The sequence below is a fragment of the Phyllobates terribilis genome, unplaced genomic scaffold (assembly GCF_046119375.1).
Source record: "Phyllobates terribilis strain yellow unplaced genomic scaffold, ASM4611937v1 Scaffold_40__1_contigs__length_11209783, whole genome shotgun sequence".
Taxonomy (NCBI): Eukaryota; Metazoa; Chordata; class Amphibia; order Anura; family Dendrobatidae; genus Phyllobates; species Phyllobates terribilis.
In genome coordinates, this window is record NW_027362800.1 from 3,380,123 (window position 1) to 3,403,024 (window position 22,902).

General features: G+C 45.2%; 17 non-coding genes across 17 annotated transcripts; all 17 read right to left on the reverse strand.

Annotated features, from left to right (window-relative positions):
* Positions 1-815: 815 nt before the first annotated feature.
* Positions 816-1,006, reverse strand: LOC141186777 (U2 spliceosomal RNA). The gene has a single exon (XR_012261024.1). It is a non-coding gene; the product is annotated as a U2 spliceosomal RNA (small nuclear RNA).
* A 1,121-nt stretch (positions 1,007-2,127) lies between these two features.
* LOC141186778 (U2 spliceosomal RNA) lies at positions 2,128-2,318 on the reverse strand. Its single transcript, XR_012261025.1, has one exon. It is a non-coding gene; the product is annotated as a U2 spliceosomal RNA (small nuclear RNA).
* Positions 2,319-3,439: 1,121 nt separating this feature from the next.
* Positions 3,440-3,630, reverse strand: LOC141186780 (U2 spliceosomal RNA). The gene has a single exon (XR_012261026.1). It is a non-coding gene; the product is annotated as a U2 spliceosomal RNA (small nuclear RNA).
* A 1,121-nt stretch (positions 3,631-4,751) lies between these two features.
* LOC141186781 (U2 spliceosomal RNA) lies at positions 4,752-4,942 on the reverse strand. The gene has a single exon (XR_012261027.1). It is a non-coding gene; the product is annotated as a U2 spliceosomal RNA (small nuclear RNA).
* Positions 4,943-6,062: 1,120 nt separating this feature from the next.
* LOC141186782 (U2 spliceosomal RNA) lies at positions 6,063-6,253 on the reverse strand. Its single transcript, XR_012261028.1, has one exon. It is a non-coding gene; the product is annotated as a U2 spliceosomal RNA (small nuclear RNA).
* Positions 6,254-7,379: 1,126 nt separating this feature from the next.
* LOC141186783 (U2 spliceosomal RNA) lies at positions 7,380-7,570 on the reverse strand. Its single transcript, XR_012261029.1, has one exon. It is a non-coding gene; the product is annotated as a U2 spliceosomal RNA (small nuclear RNA).
* Positions 7,571-8,691: 1,121 nt separating this feature from the next.
* LOC141186784 (U2 spliceosomal RNA) lies at positions 8,692-8,882 on the reverse strand. The gene has a single exon (XR_012261030.1). It is a non-coding gene; the product is annotated as a U2 spliceosomal RNA (small nuclear RNA).
* Positions 8,883-10,002: 1,120 nt separating this feature from the next.
* On the reverse strand, positions 10,003-10,193 carry LOC141186785 (U2 spliceosomal RNA). The gene has a single exon (XR_012261031.1). It is a non-coding gene; the product is annotated as a U2 spliceosomal RNA (small nuclear RNA).
* A 1,119-nt stretch (positions 10,194-11,312) lies between these two features.
* LOC141186786 (U2 spliceosomal RNA) lies at positions 11,313-11,503 on the reverse strand. The gene has a single exon (XR_012261032.1). It is a non-coding gene; the product is annotated as a U2 spliceosomal RNA (small nuclear RNA).
* A 1,123-nt stretch (positions 11,504-12,626) lies between these two features.
* Positions 12,627-12,817, reverse strand: LOC141185495 (U2 spliceosomal RNA). The gene has a single exon (XR_012260153.1). It is a non-coding gene; the product is annotated as a U2 spliceosomal RNA (small nuclear RNA).
* A 1,122-nt stretch (positions 12,818-13,939) lies between these two features.
* On the reverse strand, positions 13,940-14,130 carry LOC141186787 (U2 spliceosomal RNA). Its single transcript, XR_012261033.1, has one exon. It is a non-coding gene; the product is annotated as a U2 spliceosomal RNA (small nuclear RNA).
* A 1,122-nt stretch (positions 14,131-15,252) lies between these two features.
* LOC141185517 (U2 spliceosomal RNA) lies at positions 15,253-15,443 on the reverse strand. The gene has a single exon (XR_012260173.1). It is a non-coding gene; the product is annotated as a U2 spliceosomal RNA (small nuclear RNA).
* A 1,120-nt stretch (positions 15,444-16,563) lies between these two features.
* LOC141186789 (U2 spliceosomal RNA) lies at positions 16,564-16,754 on the reverse strand. The gene has a single exon (XR_012261035.1). It is a non-coding gene; the product is annotated as a U2 spliceosomal RNA (small nuclear RNA).
* Positions 16,755-17,874: 1,120 nt separating this feature from the next.
* On the reverse strand, positions 17,875-18,065 carry LOC141185284 (U2 spliceosomal RNA). Its single transcript, XR_012259961.1, has one exon. It is a non-coding gene; the product is annotated as a U2 spliceosomal RNA (small nuclear RNA).
* A 1,121-nt stretch (positions 18,066-19,186) lies between these two features.
* LOC141184534 (U2 spliceosomal RNA) lies at positions 19,187-19,377 on the reverse strand. Its single transcript, XR_012259280.1, has one exon. It is a non-coding gene; the product is annotated as a U2 spliceosomal RNA (small nuclear RNA).
* A 1,121-nt stretch (positions 19,378-20,498) lies between these two features.
* Positions 20,499-20,689, reverse strand: LOC141186791 (U2 spliceosomal RNA). The gene has a single exon (XR_012261036.1). It is a non-coding gene; the product is annotated as a U2 spliceosomal RNA (small nuclear RNA).
* Positions 20,690-21,809: 1,120 nt separating this feature from the next.
* LOC141184535 (U2 spliceosomal RNA) lies at positions 21,810-22,000 on the reverse strand. The gene has a single exon (XR_012259281.1). It is a non-coding gene; the product is annotated as a U2 spliceosomal RNA (small nuclear RNA).
* Between the last annotated feature and the right edge of the window lie 902 nt (positions 22,001-22,902).

Here is a 22,902-nt window from a genome sequence, read left to right on the forward strand (position 1 = left end):
TGCTGATTAATTACCTCTCCTGCTGCTGCTGCTGCTGGCTGTCCAGCAGCAGACTGAAGGTGGCTGCTGCTGTGCGCAGGTATATAAAGGCTCAGAGCCTATTATGACACGCGCAGCCAGCGTTCCATTGCCACATTCCGTCTACTGCAGGCGGGATACCTGGATGGCTGAATGTCACTGAGAAGCTCACAGAGACCGCCATAAGCAACAGTTTAAAAGAATGCCACAGACTAATCAACCAAACTTTTTGGGTTGGTTTCTCTTTTATAGTCTGCAGGCATTAAATGAAAGAAGTCAGTGTTCCAGCAGAGGGAGACAACGTTTCAGAAAAGGCATTGTAGCAAACCAAAAAAGAAATTTTAAGCGCAGCAGAGTAACCAGCTCACATACCTGTTAGCTCAGGTGAGTTTAAAAGGCTGCTGTTGATAACAAGGGCATTTGCTAAATAGATGGTGTGTGTGCAACAATATACTGAAAGGTCAATTATATTGTGCAGCTTATCTCACCACCTGTAGTTATTTAGGTGAAAGCTCCAAAATGCTTGCCTAATATGTCTGTTTATCCAAAAGGAAGTATAGAGGGAGAGCTAGATAGATAGCATTGCATTACATTACATTACATGGCAATGCAATGCACAGTTGCTGAAGTTGAACCAAAATGAGCTTGTCATCTGGCTTCTGCAACTTTTAACATGAAAAATCCAATGAGGAGAAGAAAAGCAAAGCCAAAGAGTCCATCCCAAAATCCGACAAACAAGCAAAATGAACAAAAAGCATTGAATTCAATTCTTTCTGATTTTAGAAACTGCATTAAAGAAGGGGTGCACCGGTCCTGGAGATACTGCAATACCAGGTCAATGCGTGGAGTGGACAGAGCAAGCTCTTTTTCCATCTCCCTGTTCTAAAAATCCATTTAATATATGGTCCCCAGATAGGGGACGTATCAGATATTAAACTGATAAGAACAGATACTACACTTGATCTTAGCCAAAAGGCCGAGAAGCGATAACCAGAATTGGTTTCCGACTACGGTGCCACCCAAGGATTCTGAAAAGTCCATTTGTGGAGATGGCCACCTGGACTCCCGTTAAGAAGACATGCTGTCAACCTCTAGATCCCTCACATGCCTGCACTTTTCGGCTTGCTGCTGCTGCAATCCACGCGTTTTAGATCTGCATAACTCCACCTCTTTTAGCACAGTACCCTCAACCCCCGGCTGTTCCCACCCGCCTCAACACCGTTGGAAGGGAGGAGAACCAATTAAGGCGGGGGGGGGGGTGGAACGAGCAGCTGTCTACCCTTAGCAGGAGGGTTGCTGATTAATTACCTCTCCTGCTGCTGCTGCTGCTGGCTGTCCAGCAGCAGACTGAAGGTGGCTGCTGCTGTGCGCAGGTATATAAAGGCTCAGAGCCTATTATGACACGCGCAGCCAGCGTTCCATTGCCACATTCCGTCTACTGCAGGCGGGATACCTGGATGGCTGAATGTCACTGAGAAGCTCACAGAGACCGCCATAAGCAACAGTTTAAAAGAATGCCACAGACTAATCAACCAAACTTTTTGGGTTGGTTTCTCTTTTATAGTCTGCAGGCATTAAATGAAAGAAGTCAGTGTTCCAGCAGAGGGAGACAACGTTTCAGAAAAGGCATTGTAGCAAACCAAAAAAGAAATTTTAAGCGCAGCAGAGTAACCAGCTCACATACCTGTTAGCTCAGGTGAGTTTAAAAGGCTGCTGTTGATAACAAGGGCATTTGCTAAATAGATGGTGTGTGTGCAACAATATACTGAAAGGTCAATTATATTGTGCAGCTTATCTCACCACCTGTAGTTATTTAGGTGAAAGCTCCAAAATGCTTGCCTAATATGTCTGTTTATCCAAAAGGAAGTATAGAGTGAGAGCTAGATAGATAGCATTGCATTACATTACATTACATGGCAATGCAATGCACAGTTGCTGAAGTTGAACCAAAATGAGCTTGTCATCTGGCTTCTGCAACTTTTAACATGAAAAATCCAATGAGGAGAAGAAAAGCAAAGCCAAAGAGTCCATCCCAAAATCCGACAAACAAGCAAAATGAACAAAAAGCATTGAATTCAATTCTTTCTGATTTTAGAAACTGCATTAAAGAAGGGGTGCACCGGTCCTGGAGATACTGCAATACCAGGTCAATGCGTGGAGTGGACAGAGCAAGCTCTTTTTCCATCTCCCTGTTCTAAAAATCCATTTAATATATGGTCCCCAGATAGGGGACGTATCAGATATTAAACTGATAAGAACAGATACTACACTTGATCTTAGCCAAAAGGCCGAGAAGCGATAACCAGAATTGGTTTCCGACTACGGTGCCACCCAAGGATTCTGAAAAGTCCATTTGTGGAGATGGCCACCTGGACTCCCGTTAAGAAGACATGCTGTCAACCTCTAGATCCCTCACATGCCTGCACTTTTCGGCTTGCTGCTGCTGCAATCCACGCGTTTTAGATCTGCATAACTCCACCTCTTTTAGCACAGTACCCTCAACCCCCGGCTGTTCCCACCCGCCTCAACACCGTTGGAAGGGAGGAGAACCAATTAAGGCGGGGGGGGGGGTGGAACGAGCAGCTGTCTACCCTTAGCAGGAGGGTTGCTGATTAATTACCTCTCCTGCTGCTGCTGCTGCTGGCTGTCCAGCAGCAGACTGAAGGTGGCTGCTGCTGTGCGCAGGTATATAAAGGCTCAGAGCCTATTATGACACGCGCAGCCAGCGTTCCATTGCCACATTCCGTCTACTGCAGGCGGGATACCTGGATGGCTGAATGTCACTGAGAAGCTCACAGAGACCGCCATAAGCAACAGTTTAAAAGAATGCCACAGACTAATCAACCAAACTTTTTGGGTTGGTTTCTCTTTTATAGTCTGCAGGCATTAAATGAAAGAAGTCAGTGTTCCAGCAGAGGGAGACAACGTTTCAGAAAAGGCATTGTAGCAAACCAAAAAAGAAATTTTAAGCGCAGCAGAGTAACCAGCTCACATACCTGTTAGCTCAGGTGAGTTTAAAAGGCTGCTGTTGATAACAAGGGCATTTGCTAAATAGATGGTGTGTGTGCAACAATATACTGAAAGGTCAATTATATTGTGCAGCTTATCTCACCACCTGTAGTTATTTAGGTGAAAGCTCCAAAATGCTTGCCTAATATGTCTGTTTATCCAAAAGGAAGTATAGAGGGAGAGCTAGATAGATAGCATTGCATTACATTACATTACATGGCAATGCAATGCACAGTTGCTGAAGTTGAACCAAAATGAGCTTGTCATCTGGCTTCTGCAACTTTTAACATGAAAAATCCAATGAGGAGAAGAAAAGCAAAGCCAAAGAGTCCATCCCAAAATCCGACAAACAAGCAAAATGAACAAAAAGCATTGAATTCAATTCTTTCTGATTTTAGAAACTGCATTAAAGAAGGGGTGCACCGGTCCTGGAGATACTGCAATACCAGGTCAATGCGTGGAGTGGACAGAGCAAGCTCTTTTTCCATCTCCCTGTTCTAAAAATCCATTTAATATATGGTCCCCAGATAGGGGACGTATCAGATATTAAACTGATAAGAACAGATACTACACTTGATCTTAGCCAAAAGGCCGAGAAGCGATAACCAGAATTGGTTTCCGACTACGGTGCCACCCAAGGATTCTGAAAAGTCCATTTGTGGAGATGGCCACCTGGACTCCCGTTAAGAAGACATGCTGTCAACCTCTAGATCCCTCACATGCCTGCACTTTTCGGCTTGCTGCTGCTGCAATCCACGCGTTTTAGATCTGCATAACTCCACCTCTTTTAGCACAGTACCCTCAACCCCCGGCTGTTCCCACCCGCCTCAACACCGTTGGAAGGGAGGAGAACCAATTAAGGCGGGGGGGGGGGTGGAACGAGCAGCTGTCTACCCTTAGCAGGAGGGTTGCTGATTAATTACCTCTCCTGCTGCTGCTGCTGCTGGCTGTCCAGCAGCAGACTGAAGGTGGCTGCTGCTGTGCGCAGGTATATAAAGGCTCAGAGCCTATTATGACACGCGCAGCCAGCGTTCCATTGCCACATTCCGTCTACTGCAGGCGGGATACCTGGATGGCTGAATGTCACTGAGAAGCTCACAGAGACCGCCATAAGCAACAGTTTAAAAGAATGCCACAGACTAATCAACCAAACTTTTTGGGTTGGTTTCTCTTTTATAGTCTGCAGGCATTAAATGAAAGAAGTCAGTGTTCCAGCAGAGGGAGACAACGTTTCAGAAAAGGCATTGTAGCAAACCAAGAAAGAAATTTTAAGCGCAGCAGAGTAACCAGCTCACATACCTGTTAGCTCAGGTGAGTTTAAAAGGCTGCTGTTGATAACAAGGGCATTTGCTAAATAGATGGTGTGTGTGCAACAATATACTGAAAGGTCAATTATATTGTGCAGCTTATCTCACCACCTGTAGTTATTTAGGTGAAAGCTCCAAAATGCTTGCCTAATATGTCTGTTTATCCAAAAGGAAGTATAGAGGGAGAGCTAGATTGATAGCATTGCATTACATTACATTACATGGCAATGCAATGCACAGTTGCTGAAGTTGAACCAAAATGAGCTTGTCATCTGGCTTCTGCAACTTTTAACATGAAAAATCCAATGAGGAGAAGAAAAGCAAAGCCAAAGAGTCCATCCCAAAATCCGACAAACAAGCAAAATGAACAAAAAGCATTGAATTCAATTCTTTCTGATTTTAGAAACTGCATTAAAGAAGGGGTGCACCGGTCCTGGAGATACTGCAATACCAGGTCAATGCGTGGAGTGGACAGAGCAAGCTCTTTTTCCATCTCCCTGTTCTAAAAATCCATTTAATATATGGTCCCCAGATAGGGGACGTATCAGATATTAAACTGATAAGAACAGATACTACACTTGATCTTAGCCAAAAGGCCGAGAAGCGATAACCAGAATTGGCTTCCGACTACGGTGCCACCCAAGGATTCTGAAAAGTCCATTTGTGGAGATGGCCACCTGGACTCCCGTTAAGAAGACATGCTGTCAACCTCTAGATCCCTCACATGCCTGCACTTTTCGGCTTGCTGCTGCTGCAATCCACGCGTTTTAGATCTGCATAACTCCACCTCTTTTAGCACAGTACCCTCAACCCCCGGCTGTTCCCACCCGCCTCAACACCGTTGGAAGGGAGGAGAACCAATTAAGGCGGGGGGGGGGTGGAACGAGCAGCTGTCTACCCTTAGCAGGAGGGTTGCTGATTAATTACCTCTCCTGCTGCTGCTGCTGCTGGCTGTCCAGCAGCAGACTGAAGGTGGCTGCTGCTGTGCGCAGGTATATAAAGGCTCAGAGCCTATTATGACACGCGCAGCCAGCGTTCCATTGCCACATTCCGTCTACTGCAGGCGGGATACCTGGATGGCTGAATGTCACTGAGAAGCTCACAGAGACCGCCATAAGCAACAGTTTAAAAGAATGCCACAGACTAATCAACCAAACTTTTTGGGTTGGTTTCTCTTTTATAGTCTGTAGGCATTAAATGAAAGAAGTCAGTGTTCCAGCAGAGGGAGACAACGTTTCAGAAAAGGCATTGTAGCAAACCAAAAAAGAAATTTTAAGCGCAGCAGAGTAACCAGCTCACATACCTGTTAGCTCAGGTGAGTTTAAAAGGCTGCTGTTGATAACAAGGGCATTTGCTAAATAGATGGTGTGTGTGCAACAATATACTGAAAGGTCAATTATATTGTGCAGCTTATCTCACCACCTGTAGTTATTTAGGTGAAAGCTCCAAAATGCTTGCCTAATATGTCTGTTTATCCAAAAGGAAGTATAGAGGGAGAGCTAGATAGATAGCATTGCATTACATTACATTACATGGCAATGCAATGCACAGTTGCTGAAGTTGAACCAAAATGAGCTTGTCATCTGGCTTCTGCAACTTTTAACATGAAAAATCCAATGAGGAGAAGAAAAGCAAAGCCAAAGAGTCCATCCCAAAATCCGACAAACAAGCAAAATGAACAAAAAGCATTGAATTCAATTCTTTCTGATTTTAGAAACTGCATTAAAGAAGGGGTGCACCGGTCCTGGAGATACTGCAATACCAGGTCAATGCGTGGAGTGGACAGAGCAAGCTCTTTTTCCATCTCCCTGTTCTAAAAATCCATTTAATATATGGTCCCCAGATAGGGGACGTATCAGATATTAAACTGATAAGAACAGATACTACACTTGATCTTAGCCAAAAGGCCGAGAAGCGATAACCAGAATTGGTTTCCGACTACGGTGCCACCCAAGGATTCTGAAAAGTCCATTTGTGGAGATGGCCACCTGGACTCCCGTTAAGAAGACATGCTGTCAACCTCTAGATCCCTCACATGCCTGCACTTTTCGGCTTGCTGCTGCTGCAATCCACGCGTTTTAGATCTGCATAACTCCACCTCTTTTAGCACAGTACCCTCAACCCCCGGCTGTTCCCACCCGCCTCAACACCGTTGGAAGGGAGGAGAACCAATTAAGGCGGGGGGGGGGGGGGGGTGGAACGAGCAGCTGTCTACCCTTAGCAGGAGGGTTGCTGATTAATTACCTCTCCTGCTGCTGCTGCTGCTGGCTGTCCAGCAGCAGACCGAAGGTGGCTGCTGCTGTGCGCAGGTATATAAAGGCTCAGAGCCTATTATGACATGCGCAGCCAGCGTTCCATTGCCACATTCCGTCTACTGCAGGCGGGATACCTGGATGGCTGAATGTCACTGAGAAGCTCACAGAGACCGCCATAAGCAACAGTTTAAAAGAATGCCACAGACTAATCAACCAAACTTTTTGGGTTGGTTTCTCTTTTATAGTCTGCAGGCATTAAATGAAAGAAGTCAGTGTTCCAGCAGAGGGAGACAACGTTTCAGAAAAGGCATTGTAGCAAACCAAAAAAGAAATTTTAAGCGCAGCAGAGTAACCAGCTCACATACCTGTTAGCTCAGGTGAGTTTAAAAGGCTGCTGTTGATAACAAGGGCATTTGCTAAATAGATGGTGTGTGTGCAACAATATACTGAAAGGTCAATTATATTGTGCAGCTTATCTCACCACCTGTAGTTATTTAGGTGAAAGCTCCAAAATGCTTGCCTAATATGTCTGTTTATCCAAAAGGAAGTATAGAGGGAGAGCTAGATAGATAGCATTGCATTACATTACATTACATGGCAATGCAATGCACAGTTGCTGAAGTTGAACCAAAATGAGCTTGTCATCTGGCTTCTGCAACTTTTAACATGAAAAATCCAATGAGGAGAAGAAAAGCAAAGCCAAAGAGTCCATCCCAAAATCCGACAAACAAGCAAAATGAACAAAAAGCATTGAATTCAATTCTTTCTGATTTTAGAAACTGCATTAAAGAAGGGGTGCACCGGTCCTGGAGATACTGCAATACCAGGTCAATGCGTGGAGTGGACAGAGCAAGCTCTTTTTCCATCTCCCTGTTCTAAAAATCCATTTAATATATGGTCCCCAGATAGGGGACGTATCAGATATTAAACTGATAAGAACAGATACTACACTTGATCTTAGCCAAAAGGCCGAGAAGCGATAACCAGAATTGGCTTCCGACTACGGTGCCACCCAAGGATTCTGAAAAGTCCATTTGTGGAGATGGCCACCTGGACTCCCGTTAAGAAGACATGCTGTCAACCTCTAGATCCCTCACATGCCTGCACTTTTCGGCTTGCTGCTGCTGCAATCCACGCGTTTTAGATCTGCATAACTCCACCTCTTTTAGCACAGTACCCTCAACCCCCGGCTGTTCCCACCCGCCTCAACACCGTTGGAAGGGAGGAGAACCAATTAAGGCGGGGGGGGGGGTGGAACGAGCAGCTGTCTACCCTTAGCAGGAGGGTTGCTGATTAATTACCTCTCCTGCTGCTGCTGCTGCTGGCTGTCCAGCAGCAGACTGAAGGTGGCTGCTGCTGTGCGCAGGTATATAAAGGCTCAGAGCCTATTATGACACGCGCAGCCAGCGTTCCATTGCCACATTCCGTCTACTGCAGGCGGGATACCTGGATGGCTGAATGTCACTGAGAAGCTCACAGAGACCGCCATAAGCAACAGTTTAAAAGAATGCCACAGACTAATCAACCAAACTTTTTGGGTTGGTTTCTCTTTTATAGTCTGCAGGCATTAAATGAAAGAAGTCAGTGTTCCAGCAGAGGGAGACAACGTTTCAGAAAAGGCATTGTAGCAAACCAAAAAAGAAATTTTAAGCGCAGCAGAGTAACCAGCTCACATACCTGTTAGCTCAGGTGAGTTTAAAAGGCTGCTGTTGATAACAAGGGCATTTGCTAAATAGATGGTGTGTGTGCAACAATATACTGAAAGGTCAATTATATTGTGCAGCTTATCTCACCACCTGTAGTTATTTAGGTGAAAGCTCCAAAATGCTTGCCTAATATGTCTGTTTATCCAAAAGGAAGTATAGAGGGAGAGCTAGATAGATAGCATTGCATTACATTACATTACATGGCAATGCAATGCACAGTTGCTGAAGTTGAACCAAAATGAGCTTGTCATCTGGCTTCTGCAACTTTTAACATGAAAAATCCAATGAGGAGAAGAAAAGCAAAGCCAAAGAGTCCATCCCAAAATCCGACAAACAAGCAAAATGAACAAAAAGCATTGAATTCAATTCTTTCTGATTTTAGAAACTGCATTAAAGAAGGGGTGCACCGGTCCTGGAGATACTGCAATACCAGGTCAATGCGTGGAGTGGACAGAGCAAGCTCTTTTTCCATCTCCCTGTTCTAAAAATCCATTTAATATATGGTCCCCAGATAGGGGACGTATCAGATATTAAACTGATAAGAACAGATACTACACTTGATCTTAGCCAAAAGGCCGAGAAGCGATAACCAGAATTGGTTTCCGACTACGGTGCCACCCAAGGATTCTGAAAAGTCCATTTGTGGAGATGGCCACCTGGACTCCCGTTAAGAAGACATGCTGTCAACCTCTAGATCCCTCACATGCCTGCACTTTTCGGCTTGCTGCTGCTGCAATCCACGCGTTTTAGATCTGCATAACTCCACCTCTTTTAGCACAGTACCCTCAACCCCCGGCTGTTCCCACCCGCCTCAACACCGTTGGAAGGGAGGAGAACCAATTAAGGCGGGGGGGGGGTGGAACGAGCAGCTGTCTACCCTTAGCAGGAGGGTTGCTGATTAATTACCTCTCCTGCTGCTGCTGCTGCTGGCTGTCCAGCAGCAGACTGAAGGTGGCTGCTGCTGTGCGCAGGTATATAAAGGCTCAGAGCCTATTATGACACGCGCAGCCAGCGTTCCATTGCCACATTCCGTCTACTGCAGGCGGGATACCTGGATGGCTGAATGTCACTGAGAAGCTCACAGAGACCGCCATAAGCAACAGTTTAAAAGAATGCCACAGACTAATCAACCAAACTTTTTGGGTTGGTTTCTCTTTTATAGTCTGCAGGCATTAAATGAAAGAAGTCAGTGTTCCAGCAGAGGGAGACAACGTTTCAGAAAAGGCATTGTAGCAAACCAAAAAAGAAATTTTAAGCGCAGCAGAGTAACCAGCTCACATACCTGTTAGCTCAGGTGAGTTTAAAAGGCTGCTGTTGATAACAAGGGCATTTGCTAAATAGATGGTGTGTGTGCAACAATATACTGAAAGGTCAATTATATTGTGCAGCTTATCTCACCACCTGTAGTTATTTAGGTGAAAGCTCCAAAATGCTTGCCTAATATGTCTGTTTATCCAAAAGGAAGTATAGAGGGAGAGCTAGATAGATAGCATTGCATTACATTACATTACATGGCAATGCAATGCACAGTTGCTGAAGTTGAACCAAAATGAGCTTGTCATCTGGCTTCTGCAACTTTTAACATGAAAAATCCAATGAGGAGAAGAAAAGCAAAGCCAAAGAGTCCATCCCAAAATCCGACAAACAAGCAAAATGAACAAAAAGCATTGAATTCAATTCTTTCTGATTTTAGAAACTGCATTAAAGAAGGGGTGCACCGGTCCTGGAGATACTGCAATACCAGGTCAATGCGTGGAGTGGACAGAGCAAGCTCTTTTTCCATCTCCCTGTTCTAAAAATCCATTTAATATATGGTCCCCAGATAGGGGACGTATCAGATATTAAACTGATAAGAACAGATACTACACTTGATCTTAGCCAAAAGGCCGAGAAGCGATAACCAGAATTGGTTTCCGACTACGGTGCCACCCAAGGATTCTGAAAAGTCCATTTGTGGAGATGGCCACCTGGACTCCCGTTAAGAAGACATGCTGTCAACCTCTAGATCGCTCACATGCCTGCACTTTTCGGCTTGCTGCTGCTGCAATCCACGCGTTTTAGATCTGCATAACTCCACCTCTTTTAGCACAGTACCCTCAACCCCCGGCTGTTCCCACCCGCCTCAACACCGTTGGAAGGGAGGAGAACCAATTAAGGCGGGGGGGGGTGGAACGAGCAGCTGTCTACCCTTAGCAGGAGGGTTGCTGATTAATTACCTCTCCTGCTGCTGCTGCTGCTGGCTGTCCAGCAGCAGACTGAAGGTGGCTGCTGCTGTGCGCAGGTATATAAAGGCTCAGAGCCTATTATGACACGCGCAGCCAGCGTTCCATTGCCACATTCCGTCTACTGCAGGCGGGATACCTGGATGGCTGAATGTCACTGAGAAGCTCACAGAGACCGCCATAAGCAACAGTTTAAAAGAATGCCACAGACTAATCAACCAAACTTTTTGGGTTGGTTTCTCTTTTATAGTCTGCAGGCATTAAATGAAAGAAGTCAGTGTTCCAGCAGAGGGAGACAACGTTTCAGAAAAGGCATTGTAGCAAACCAAAAAAGAAATTTTAAGCGCAGCAGAGTAACCAGCTCTCATACCTGTTAGCTCAGGTGAGTTTAAAAGGCTGCTGTTGATAACAAGGGCATTTGCTAAATAGATGGTGTGTGTGCAACAATATACTGAAAGGTCAATTATATTGTGCAGCTTATCTCACCACCTGTAGTTATTTAGGTGAAAGCTCCAAAATGCTTGCCTAATATGTCTGTTTATCCAAAAGGAAGTATAGAGGGAGAGCTAGATAGATAGCATTGCATTACATTACATTACATGGCAATGCAATGCACAGTTGCTGAAGTTGAACCAAAATGAGCTTGTCATCTGGCTTCTGCAACTTTTAACATGAAAAATCCAATGAGGAGAAGAAAAGCAAAGCCAAAGAGTCCATCCCAAAATCCGACAAACAAGCAAAATGAACAAAAAGCATTGAATTCAATTCTTTCTGATTTTAGAAACTGCATTAAAGAAGGGGTGCACCGGTCCTGGAGATACTGCAATACCAGGTCAATGCGTGGAGTGGACAGAGCAAGCTCTTTTTCCATCTCCCTGTTCTAAAAATCCATTTAATATATGGTCCCCAGATAGGGGACGTATCAGATATTAAACTGATAAGAACAGATACTACACTTGATCTTAGCCAAAAGGCCGAGAAGCGATAACCAGAATTGGTTTCCGGCTACGGTGCCACCCAAGGATTCTGAAAAGTCCATTTGTGGAGATGGCCACCTGGACTCCCGTTAAGAAGACATGCTGTCAACCTCTAGATCCCTCACATGCCTGCACTTTTCGGCTTGCTGCTGCTGCAATCCACGCGTTTTAGATCTGCATAACTCCACCTCTTTTAGCACAGTACCCTCAACCCCCGGCTGTTCCCACCCGCCTCAACACCGTTGGAAGGGAGGAGAACCAATTAAGGCGGGGGGGGGGGGGTGGAACGAGCAGCTGTCTACCCTTAGCAGGAGGGTTGCTGATTAATTACCTCTCCTGCTGCTGCTGCTGCTGGCTGTCCAGCAGCAGACTGAAGGTGGCTGCTGCTGTGCGCAGGTATATAAAGGCTCAGAGCCTATTATGACACGCGCAGCCAGCGTTCCATTGCCACATTCCGTCTACTGCAGGCGGGATACCTGGATGGCTGAATGTCACTGAGAAGCTCACAGAGACCGCCATAAGCAACAGTTTAAAAGAATGCCACAGACTAATCAACCAAACTTTTTGGGTTGGTTTCTCTTTTATAGTCTGCAGGCATTAAATGAAAGAAGTCAGTGTTCCAGCAGAGGGAGACAACGTTTCAGAAAAGGCATTGTAGCAAACCAAAAAAGAAATTTTAAGCGCAGCAGAGTAACCAGCTCACATACCTGTTAGCTCAGGTGAGTTTAAAAGGCTGCTGTTGATAACAAGGGCATTTGCTAAATAGATGGTGTGTGTGCAACAATATACTGAAAGGTCAATTATATTGTGCAGCTTATCTCACCACCTGTAGTTATTTAGGTGAAAGCTCCAAAATGCTTGCCTAATATGTCTGTTTATCCAAAAGGAAGTATAGAGGGAGAGCTAGATAGATAGCATTGCATTACATTACATTACATGGCAATGCAATGCACAGTTGCTGAAGTTGAACCAAAATGAGCTTGTCATCTGGCTTCTGCAACTTTTAACATGAAAAATCCAATGAGGAGAAGAAAAGCAAAGCCAAAGAGTCCATCCCAAAATCCGACAAACAAGCAAAATGAACAAAAAGCATTGAATTCAATTCTTTCTGATTTTAGAAACTGCATTAAAGAAGGGGTGCACCGGTCCTGGAGATACTGCAATACCAGGTCAATGCGTGGAGTGGACAGAGCAAGCTCTTTTTCCATCTCCCTGTTCTAAAAATCCATTTAATATATGGTCCCCAGATAGGGGACGTATCAGATATTAAACTGATAAGAACAGATACTACACTTGATCTTATCCAAAAGGCCGAGAAGCGATAACCAGAATTGGTTTCCGACTACGGTGCCACCCAAGGATTCTGAAAAGTCCATTTGTGGAGATGGCCACCTGGACTCCCGTTAAGAAGACATGCTGTCAACCTCTAGATCCCTCACATGCCTGCACTTTTCGGCTTGCTGCTGCTGCAATCCACGCGTTTTAGATCTGCATAACTCCACCTCTTTTAGCACAGTACCCTCAACCCCCGGCTGTTCCCACCCGCCTCAACACCGTTGGAAGGGAGGAGAACCAATTAAGGCGGGGGGGTGGGGTGGAACGAGCAGCTGTCTACCCTTAGCAGGAGGGTTGCTGATTAATTACCTCTCCTGCTGCTGCTGCTGCTGGCTGTCCAGCAGCAGACTGAAGGTGGCTGCTGCTGTGCGCAGGTATATAAAGGCTCAGAGCCTATTATGACATGCGCAGCCAGCGTTCCATTGCCACATTCCGTCTACTGCAGGCGGGATACCTGGATGGCTGAATGTCACTGAGAAGCTCACAGAGACCGCCATAAGCAACAGTTTAAAAGAATGCCACAGACTAATCAACCAAACTTTTTGGGTTGGTTTCTCTTTTATAGTCTGCAGGCATTAAATGAAAGAAGTCAGTGTTCCAGCAGAGGGAGACAACGTTTCAGAAAAGGCATTGTAGCAAACCAAAAAAGAAATTTTAAGCGCAGCAGAGTAACCAGCTCACATACCTGTTAGCTCAGGTGAGTTTAAAAGGCTGCTGTTGATAACAAGGGCATTTGCTAAATAGATGGTGTGTGTGCAACAATATACTGAAAGGTCAATTATATTGTGCAGCTTATCTCACCACCTGTAGTTATTTAGGTGAAAGCTCCAAAATGCTTGCCTAATATGTCTGTTTATCCAAAAGGAAGTATAGAGGGAGAGCTAGATAGATAGCATTGCATTACATTACATTACATGGCAATGCAATGCACAGTTGCTGAAGTTGAACCAAAATGAGCTTGTCATCTGGCTTCTGCAACTTTTAACATGAAAAATCCAATGAGGAGAAGAAAAGCAAAGCCAAAGAGTCCATCCCAAAATCCGACAAACAAGCAAAATGAACAAAAAGCATTGAATTCAATTCTTTCTGATTTTAGAAACTGCATTAAAGAAGGGGTGCACCGGTCCTGGAGATACTGCAATACCAGGTCAATGCGTGGAGTGGACAGAGCAAGCTCTTTTTCCATCTCCCTGTTCTAAAAATCCATTTAATATATGGTCCCCAGATAGGGGACGTATCAGATATTAAACTGATAAGAACAGATACTACACTTGATCTTAGCCAAAAGGCCGAGAAGCGATAACCAGAATTGGTTTCCGACTACGGTGCCACCCAAGGATTCTGAAAAGTCCATTTGTGGAGATGGCCACCTGGACTCCCGTTAAGAAGACATGCTGTCAACCTCTAGATCCCTCACATGCCTGCACTTTTCGGCTTGCTGCTGCTGCAATCCACGCGTTTTAGATCTGCATAACTCCACCTCTTTTAGCACAGTACCCTCAACCCCCGGCTGTTCCCACCCGCCTCAACACCGTTGGAAGGGAGGAGAACCAATTAAGGCGGGGGGGTGGGGTGGAACGAGCAGCTGTCTACCCTTAGCAGGAGGGTTGCTGATTAATTACCTCTCCTGCTGCTGCTGCTGCTGGCTGTCCAGCAGCAGACTGAAGGTGGCTGCTGCTGTGCGCAGGTATATAAAGGCTCAGAGCCTATTATGACACGCGCAGCCAGCGTTCCATTGCCACATTCCGTCTACTGCAGGCGGGATACCTGGATGGCTGAATGTCACTGAGAAGATCACAGAGACCGCCATAAGCAACAGTTTAAAAGAATGCCACAGACTAATCAACCAAACTTTTTGGGTTGGTTTCTCTTTTATAGTCTGCAGGCATTAAATGAAAGAAGTCAGTGTTCCAGCAGAGGGAGACAACGTTTCAGAAAAGGCATTGTAGCAAACCAAAAAAGAAATTTTAAGCGCAGCAGAGTAACCAGCTCACATACCTGTTAGCTCAGGTGAGTTTAAAAGGCTGCTGTTCATAACAAGGGCATTTGCTAAATAGATGGTGTGTGTGCAACAATATACTGAAAGGTCAATTATATTGTGCAGCTTATCTCACCACCTGTAGTTATTTAGGTGAAAGCTCCAAAATGCTTGCCTAATATGTCTGTTTATCCAAAAGGAAGTATAGAGGGAGAGCTAGATAGATAGCATTGCATTACATTACATTACATGGCAATGCAATGCACAGTTGCTGAAGTTGAACCAAAATGAGCTTGTCATCTGGCTTCTGCAACTTTTAACATGAAAAATCCAATGAGGAGAAGAAAAGCAAAGCCAAAGAGTCCATCCCAAAATCCGACAAACAAGCAAAATGAACAAAAAGCATTGAATTCAATTCTTTCTGATTTTAGAAACTGCATTAAAGAAGGGGTGCACCGGTCCTGGAGATACTGCAATACCAGGTCAATGCGTGCAGTGGACAGAGCAAACTCTTTTTCCATCTCCCTGTTCTAAAAATCCATTTAATATATGGTCCCCAGATAGGGGACGTATCAGATATTAAACTGATAAGAACAGATACTACACTTGATCTTAGCCAAAAGGCCGAGAAGCGATAACCAGAATTGGTTTCCGACTACGGTGCCACCCAAGGATTCTGAAAAGTCCATTTGTGGAGATGGCCACCTGGACTCCCGTTAAGAAGACATGCTGTCAACCTCTAGATCCCTCACATGCCTGCACTTTTCGGCTTGCTGCTGCTGCAATCCACGCGTTTTAGATCTGCATAACTCCACCTCTTTTAGCACAGTACCCTCAACCCCCGGCTGTTCCCACCCGCCTCAACACCGTTGGAAGGGAGGAGAACCAATTAAGGCGGGGGGGGGGTGGAACGAGCAGCTGTCTACCCTTAGCAGGAGGTTTGCTGATTAATTACCTCTCCTGCTGCTGCTGCTGCTGGCTGTCCAGCAGCAGACTGAAGGTGGCTGCTGCTGTGCGCAGGTATATAAAGGCTCAGAGCCTATTATGACACGCGCAGCCAGCGTTCCATTGCCACATTCCGTCTACTGCAGGCGGGATACCTGGATGGCTGAATGTCACTGAGAAGCTCACAGAGACCGCCATAAGCAACAGTTTAAAAGAATGCCACAGACTAATCAACCAAACTTTTTGGGTTGGTTTCTCTTTTATAGTCTGCAGGCATTAAATGAAAGAAGTCAGTGTTCCAGCAGAGGGAGACAACGTTTCAGAAAAGGCATTGTAGCAAACCAAAAAAGAAATTTTAAGCGCAGCAGAGTAACCAGCTCACATACCTGTTAGCTCAGGTGAGTTTAAAAGGCTGCTGTTGATAACAAGGGCATTTGCTAAATAGATGGTGTGTGTGCAACAATATACTGAAAGGTCAATTATATTGTGCAGCTTATCTCACCACCTGTAGTTATTTAGGTGAAAGCTCCAAAATGCTTGCCTAATATGTCTGTTTATCCAAAAGGAAGTATAGAGGGAGAGCTAGATAGATAGCATTGCATTACATTACATTACATGGCAATGCAATGCACAGTTGCTGAAGTTGAACCAAAATGAGCTTGTCATCTGGCTTCTGCAACTTTTAACATGAAAAATCCAATGAGGAGAAGAAAATCAAAGCCAAAGAGTCCATCCCAAAATCCGACAAACAAGCAAAATGAACAAAAAACATTGAATTCAATTCTTTCTGATTTTAGAAACTGCATTAAAGAAGGGGTGCACCGGTCCTGGAGATACTGCAATACCAGGTCAATGCGTGGAGTGGACAGAGCAAGCTCTTTTTCCATCTCCCTGTTCTAAAAATCCATTTAATATATGGTCCCCAGATAGGGGACGTATCAGATATTAAACTGATAAGAACAGATACTACACTTGATCTTAGCCAAAAGGCCGAGAAGCGATAACCAGAATTGGTTTCCGACTACGGTGCCACCCAAGGATTCTGAAAGTCCATTTGTGGAGATGGCCACCTGGACTCCCGTTAAGAAGACATGCTGTCAACCTCTAGATCCCTCACATGCCTGCACTTTTCGGCTTGCTGCTGCTGCAATCCACGCGTTTTAGATCTGCATAACTCCACCTCTTTTAGCACAGTACCCTCAACCCCCGGCTGTTCCCACCCGCCTCAACACCGTTGGAAGGGAGGAGAACCAATTAAGGCGGGGGGGGGGGTGGAACGAGCAGCTGTCTACCCTTAGCAGGAGGGTTGCTGATTAATTACCTCTCCTGCTGCTGCTGCTGCTGGCTGTCCAGCAGCAGACTGAAGGTGGCTGCTGCTGTGCGCAGGTATATAAATGCTCAGAGCCTATTATGACACGCGCAGCCAGCGTTCCATTGCCACATTCCGTCTACTGCAGGCGGGATACCTGGATGGCTGAATGTCACTGAGAAGCTCACAGAGACCGCCATAAGCAACAGTTTAAAAGAATGCCACAGACTAATCAACCAAACTTTTTGGGTTGGTTTCTCTTTTATAGTCTGCAGGCATTAAATGAAAGAAGTCAGTGTTCCAGCAGAGGGAGACAACGTTTCAGAAAAGGCATTGTAGCAAACCAAAAAAGAAATTTTAAGCGCAGCAGAGTAACCAGCTCACATACCTGTTAGCTCAGGTGAGTTTAAAAGGCTGCTGTTGATAACAAGGGCATTTGCTAAATAGATGGTGTGTGTGCAACAATATACTGAAAGGTCAATTATATTGTGCAGCTTATCTCACCACCTGTAGTTATTTAGGTGAAAGCTCCAAAATGCTTGCCTAATATGTCTGTTTATCCAAAAGGAAGTATAGAGGGAGAGCTAGATAGATAGCATTGCATTACATTACATTACATGGCAATGCAATGCACAGTTGCTGAAGTTGAACCAAAATGAGCTTGTCATCTGGCTTCTGCAACTTTTAACATGAAAAATCCAATGAGGAGAAGAAAAGCAAAGCCAAAGAGTCCATCCCAAAATCCGACAAACAAGCAAAATGAACAAAAAGCATTGAATTCAATTCTTTCTGATTTTAGAAACTGCATTAAAGAAGGGGTGCACCGGTCCTGGAGATACTGCAATACCAGGTCAATGCGTGGAGTGGACAGAGCAAGCTCTTTTTCCATCTCCCTGTTCTAAAAATCCATTTAATATATGGTCCCCAGATAGGGGACGTATCAGATATTAAACTGATAAGAACAGATACTACACTTGATCTTAGCCAAAACGCCGAGAAGCGATAACCAGAATTGGTTTCCGACTACGGTGCCACCCAAGGATTCTGAAAAGTCCATTTGTGGAGATGGCCACCTGGACTCCCGTTAAGAAGACATGCTGTCAACCTCTAGATCCCTCACATGCCTGCACTTTTCGGCTTGCTGCTGCTGCAATCCACGCGTTTTAGATCTGCATAACTCCACCTCTTTTAGCACAGTACCCTCAACCCCCGGCTGTTCCCACCCGCCTCAACACCGTTGGAAGGGAGGAGAACCAATTAAGGCGGGGGGGGGGGTGGAACGAGCAGCTGTCTACCCTTAGCAGGAGGGTTGCTGATTAATTACCTCTCCTGCTGCTGCTGCTGCTGGCTGTCCAGCAGCAGACTGAAGGTGGCTGCTGCTGTGCGCAGGTATATAAAGGCTCAGAGCCTATTATGACACGCGCAGCCAGCGTTCCATTGCCACATTCCGTCTACTGCAGGCGGGATACCTGGATGGCTTAATGTCACTGAGAAGCTCACAGAGACCGCCATAAGCAACAGTTTAAAAGAATGCCACAGACTAATCAACCAAACTTTTTGGGTTGGTTTCTCTTTTATAGTCTGCAGGCATTAAATGAAAGAAGTCAGTGTTCCAGCAGAGGGAGACAACGTTTCAGAAAAGGCATTGTAGCAAACCAAAAAAGAAATTTTAAGCGCAGCAGAGTAACCAGCTCACATACCTGTTAGCTCAGGTGAGTTTAAAAGGCTGCTGTTGATAACAAGGGCATTTGCTAAATAGATGGTGTGTGTGCAACAATATACTGAAAGGTCAATTATATTGTGCAGCTTATCTCACCACCTGTAGTTATTTAGGTGAAAGCTCCAAAATGCTTGCCTAATATGTCTGTTTATCCAAAAGGAAGTATAGAGGGAGAGCTAGATAGATAGCATTGCATTACATTACATTACATGGCAATGCAATGCACAGTTGCTGAAGTTGAACCAAAATGAGCTTGTCATCTGGCTTCTGCAACTTTTAACATGAAAAATCCAATGAGGAGAAGAAAAGCAAAGCCAAAGAGTCCATCCCAAAATCCGACAAACAAGCAAAATGAACAAAAAGCATTGAATTCAATTCTTTCTGATTTTAGAAACTGCATTAAAGAAGGGGTGCACCGGTCCTGGAGATACTGCAATACCAGGTCAATGCGTGGAGTGGACAGAGCAAGCTCTTTTTCCATCTCCCTGTTCTAAAAATCCATTTAATATATGGTCCCCAGATAGGGGACGTATCAGATATTAAACTGATAAGAACAGATACTACACTTGATCTTAGCCAAAAGGCCGAGAAGCGACAACCAGAATTGGTTTCCGACTACGGTGCCACCCAAGGATTCTGAAAAGTCCATTTGTGGAGATGGCCACCTGGACTCCCGTTAAGAAGACATGCTGTCAACCTCTAGATCCCTCACATGCCTGCACTTTTCGGCTTGCTGCTGCTGCAATCCACGCGTTTTAGATCTGCATAACTCCACCTCTTTTAGCACAGTACCCTCAACCCCCGGCTGTTCCCACCCGCCTCAACACCGTTGGAAGGGAGGAGAACCAATTAAGGCGGGGGGGGGGGTGGAACGAGCAGCTGTCTACCCTTAGCAGGAGGGTTGCTGATTAATTACCTCTCCTGCTGCTGCTGCTGCTGGCTGTCCAGCAGCAGACTGAAGGTGGCTGCTGCTGTGCGCAGGTATATAAAGGCTCAGAGCCTATTATGACACGCGCAGCCAGCGTTCCATTGCCACATTCCGTCTACTGCAGGCGGGATACCTGGATGGCTGAATGTCACTGAGAAGCTCACAGAGACCGCCATAAGCAACAGTTTAAAAGAATGCCACAGACTAATCAACCAAACTTTTGGGGTTGGTTTCTCTTTTATAGTCTGCAGGCATTAAATGAAAGAAGTCAGTGTTCCAGCAGAGGGAGACAACGTTTCAGAAAAGGCATTGTAGCAAACCAAAAAAGAAATTTTAAGCGCAGCAGAGTAACCAGCTCACATACCTGTTAGCTCAGGTGAGTTTAAAAGGCTGCTGTTGATAACAAGGGCATTTGCTAAATAGATGGTGTGTGTGCAACAATATACTGAAAGGTCAATTATATTGTGCAGCTTATCTCACCACCTGTAGTTATTTAGGTGAAAGCTCCAAAATGCTTGCCTAATATGTCTGTTTATCCAAAAGGAAGTATAGAGGGAGAGCTAGATAGATAGCATTGCATTACATTACATTACATGGCAATGCAATGCACAGTTGCTGAAGTTGAACCAAAATGAGCTTGTCATCTGGCTTCTGCAACTTTTAACATGAAAAATCCAATGAGGAGAAGAAAAGCAAAGCCAAAGAGTCCATCCCAAAATCCGACAAACAAGCAAAATGAACAAAAAGCATTGAATTCAATTCTTTCTGATTTTAGAAACTGCATTAAAGAAGGGGTGCACCGGTCCTGGAGATACTGCAATACCAGGTCAATGCGTGGAGTGGACAGAGCAAGCTCTTTTTCCATCTCCCTGTTCTAAAAATCCATTTAATATATGGTCCCCAGATAGGGGACGTATCAGATATTAAACTGATAAGAACAGATACTACACTTGATCTTAGCCAAAAGGCCGAGAAGCGATAACCAGAATTGGTTTCCGACTACGGTGCCACCCAAGGATTCTGAAAAGTCCATTTGTGGAGATGGCCACCTGGACTCCCGTTAAGAAGACATGCTGTCAACCTCTAGATCCCTCACATGCCTGCACTTTTCGGCTTGCTGCTGCTGCAATCCACGCGTTTTAGATCTGCATAACTCCACCTCTTTTAGCACAGTACCCTCAACCCCCGGCTGTTCCCACCCGCCTCAACACCGTTGGAAGGGAGGAGAACCAATTAAGGCGGGGGGGGGGTGGAACGAGCAGCTGTCTACCCTTAGCAGGAGGGTTGCTGATTAATTACCTCTCCTGCTGCTGCTGCTGCTGGCTGTCCAGCAGCAGACTGAAGGTGGCTGCTGCTGTGCGCAGGTATATAAAGGCTCAGAGCCTATTATGACACGCGCAGCCAGCGTTCCATTGCCACATTCCGTCTACTGCAGGCGGGATACCTGGATGGCTGAATGTCACTGAGAAGCTCACAGAGACCGCCATAAGCAACAGTTTAAAAGAATGCCACAGACTAATCAACCAAACTTTTTGGGTTGGTTTCTCTTTTATAGTCTGCAGGCATTAAATGAAAGAAGTCAGTGTTCCAGCAGAGGGAGACAACGTTTCAGAAAAGGCATTGTAGCAAACCAAAAAAGAAATTTTAAGCGCAGCAGAGTAACCAGCTCACATACCTGTTAGCTCAGGTGAGTTTAAAAGGCTGCTGTTGATAACAAGGGCATTTGCTAAATAGATGGTGTGTGTGCAACAATATACTGAAAGGTCAATTATATTGTGCAGCTTATCTCACCACCTGTAGTTATTTAGGTGAAAGCTCCAAAATGCTTGCCTAATATGTCTGTTTATCCAAAAGGAAGTATAGAGGGAGAGCTAGATAGATAGCATTGCATTACATTACATTACATGGCAATGCAATGCACAGTTGCTGAAGTTGAACCAAAATGAGCTTGTCATCTGGCTTCTGCAACTTTTAACATGAAAAATCCAATGAGGAGAAGAAAAGCAAAGCCAAAGAGTCCATCCCAAAATCCGACAAACAAGCAAAATGAACAAAAAGCATTGAATTCAATTCTTTCTGATTTTAGAAACTGCATTAAAGAAGGGGTGCACCGGTCCTGGAGATACTGCAATACCAGGTCAATGCGTGGAGTGGACAGAGCAAGCTCTTTTTCCATCTCCCTGTTCTAAAAATCCATTTAATATATGGTCCCCAGATAGGGGACGTATCAGATATTAAACTGATAAGAACAGATACTACACTTGATCTTAGCCAAAAGGCCGAGAAGCGACAACCAGAATTGGTTTCCGACTACGGTGCCACCCAAGGATTCTGAAAAGTCCATTTGTGGAGATGGCCACCTGGACTCCCGTTAAGAAGACATGCTGTCAACCTCTAGATCCCTCACATGCCTGCACTTTTCGGCTTCCTGCTGCTGCAATCCACGCGTTTTAGATCTGCATAACTCCACCTCTTTTAGCACAGTACCCTCAACCCCCGGCTGTTCCCACCCGCCTCAACACCGTTGGAAGGGAGGAGAACCAATTAAGGCGGGGGGGGGGGTGGAACGAGCAGCTGTCTACCCTTAGCAGGAGGGTTGCTGATTAATTACCTCTCCTGCTGCTGCTGCTGCTGGCTGTCCAGCAGCAGACTGAAGGTGGCTGCTGCTGTGCGCAGGTATATAAAGGCTCAGAGCCTATTATGACACGCGCAGCCAGCGTTCCATTGCCACATTCCGTCTACTGCAGGCGGGATACCTGGATGGCTGAATGTCACTGAGAAGCTCACAGAGACCGCCATAAGCAACAGTTTAAAAGAATGCCACAGACTAATCAACCAAACTTTTGGGGTTGGTTTCTCTTTTATAGTCTGCAGGCATTAAATGAAAGAAGTCAGTGTTCCAGCAGAGGGAGACAACGTTTCAGAAAAGGCATTGTAGCAAACCAAAAAAGAAATTTTAAGCGCAGCAGAGTAACCAGCTCACATACCTGTTAGCTCAGGTGAGTTTAAAAGGCTGCTGTTGATAACAAGGGCATTTGCTAAATAGATGGTGTGTGTGCAACAATATACTGAAAGGTCAATTATATTGTGCAGCTTATCTCACCACCTGTAGTTATTTAGGTGAAAGCTCCAAAATGCTTGCCTAATATGTCTGTTTATCCAAAAGGAAGTATAGAGGGAGAGCTAGATAGAT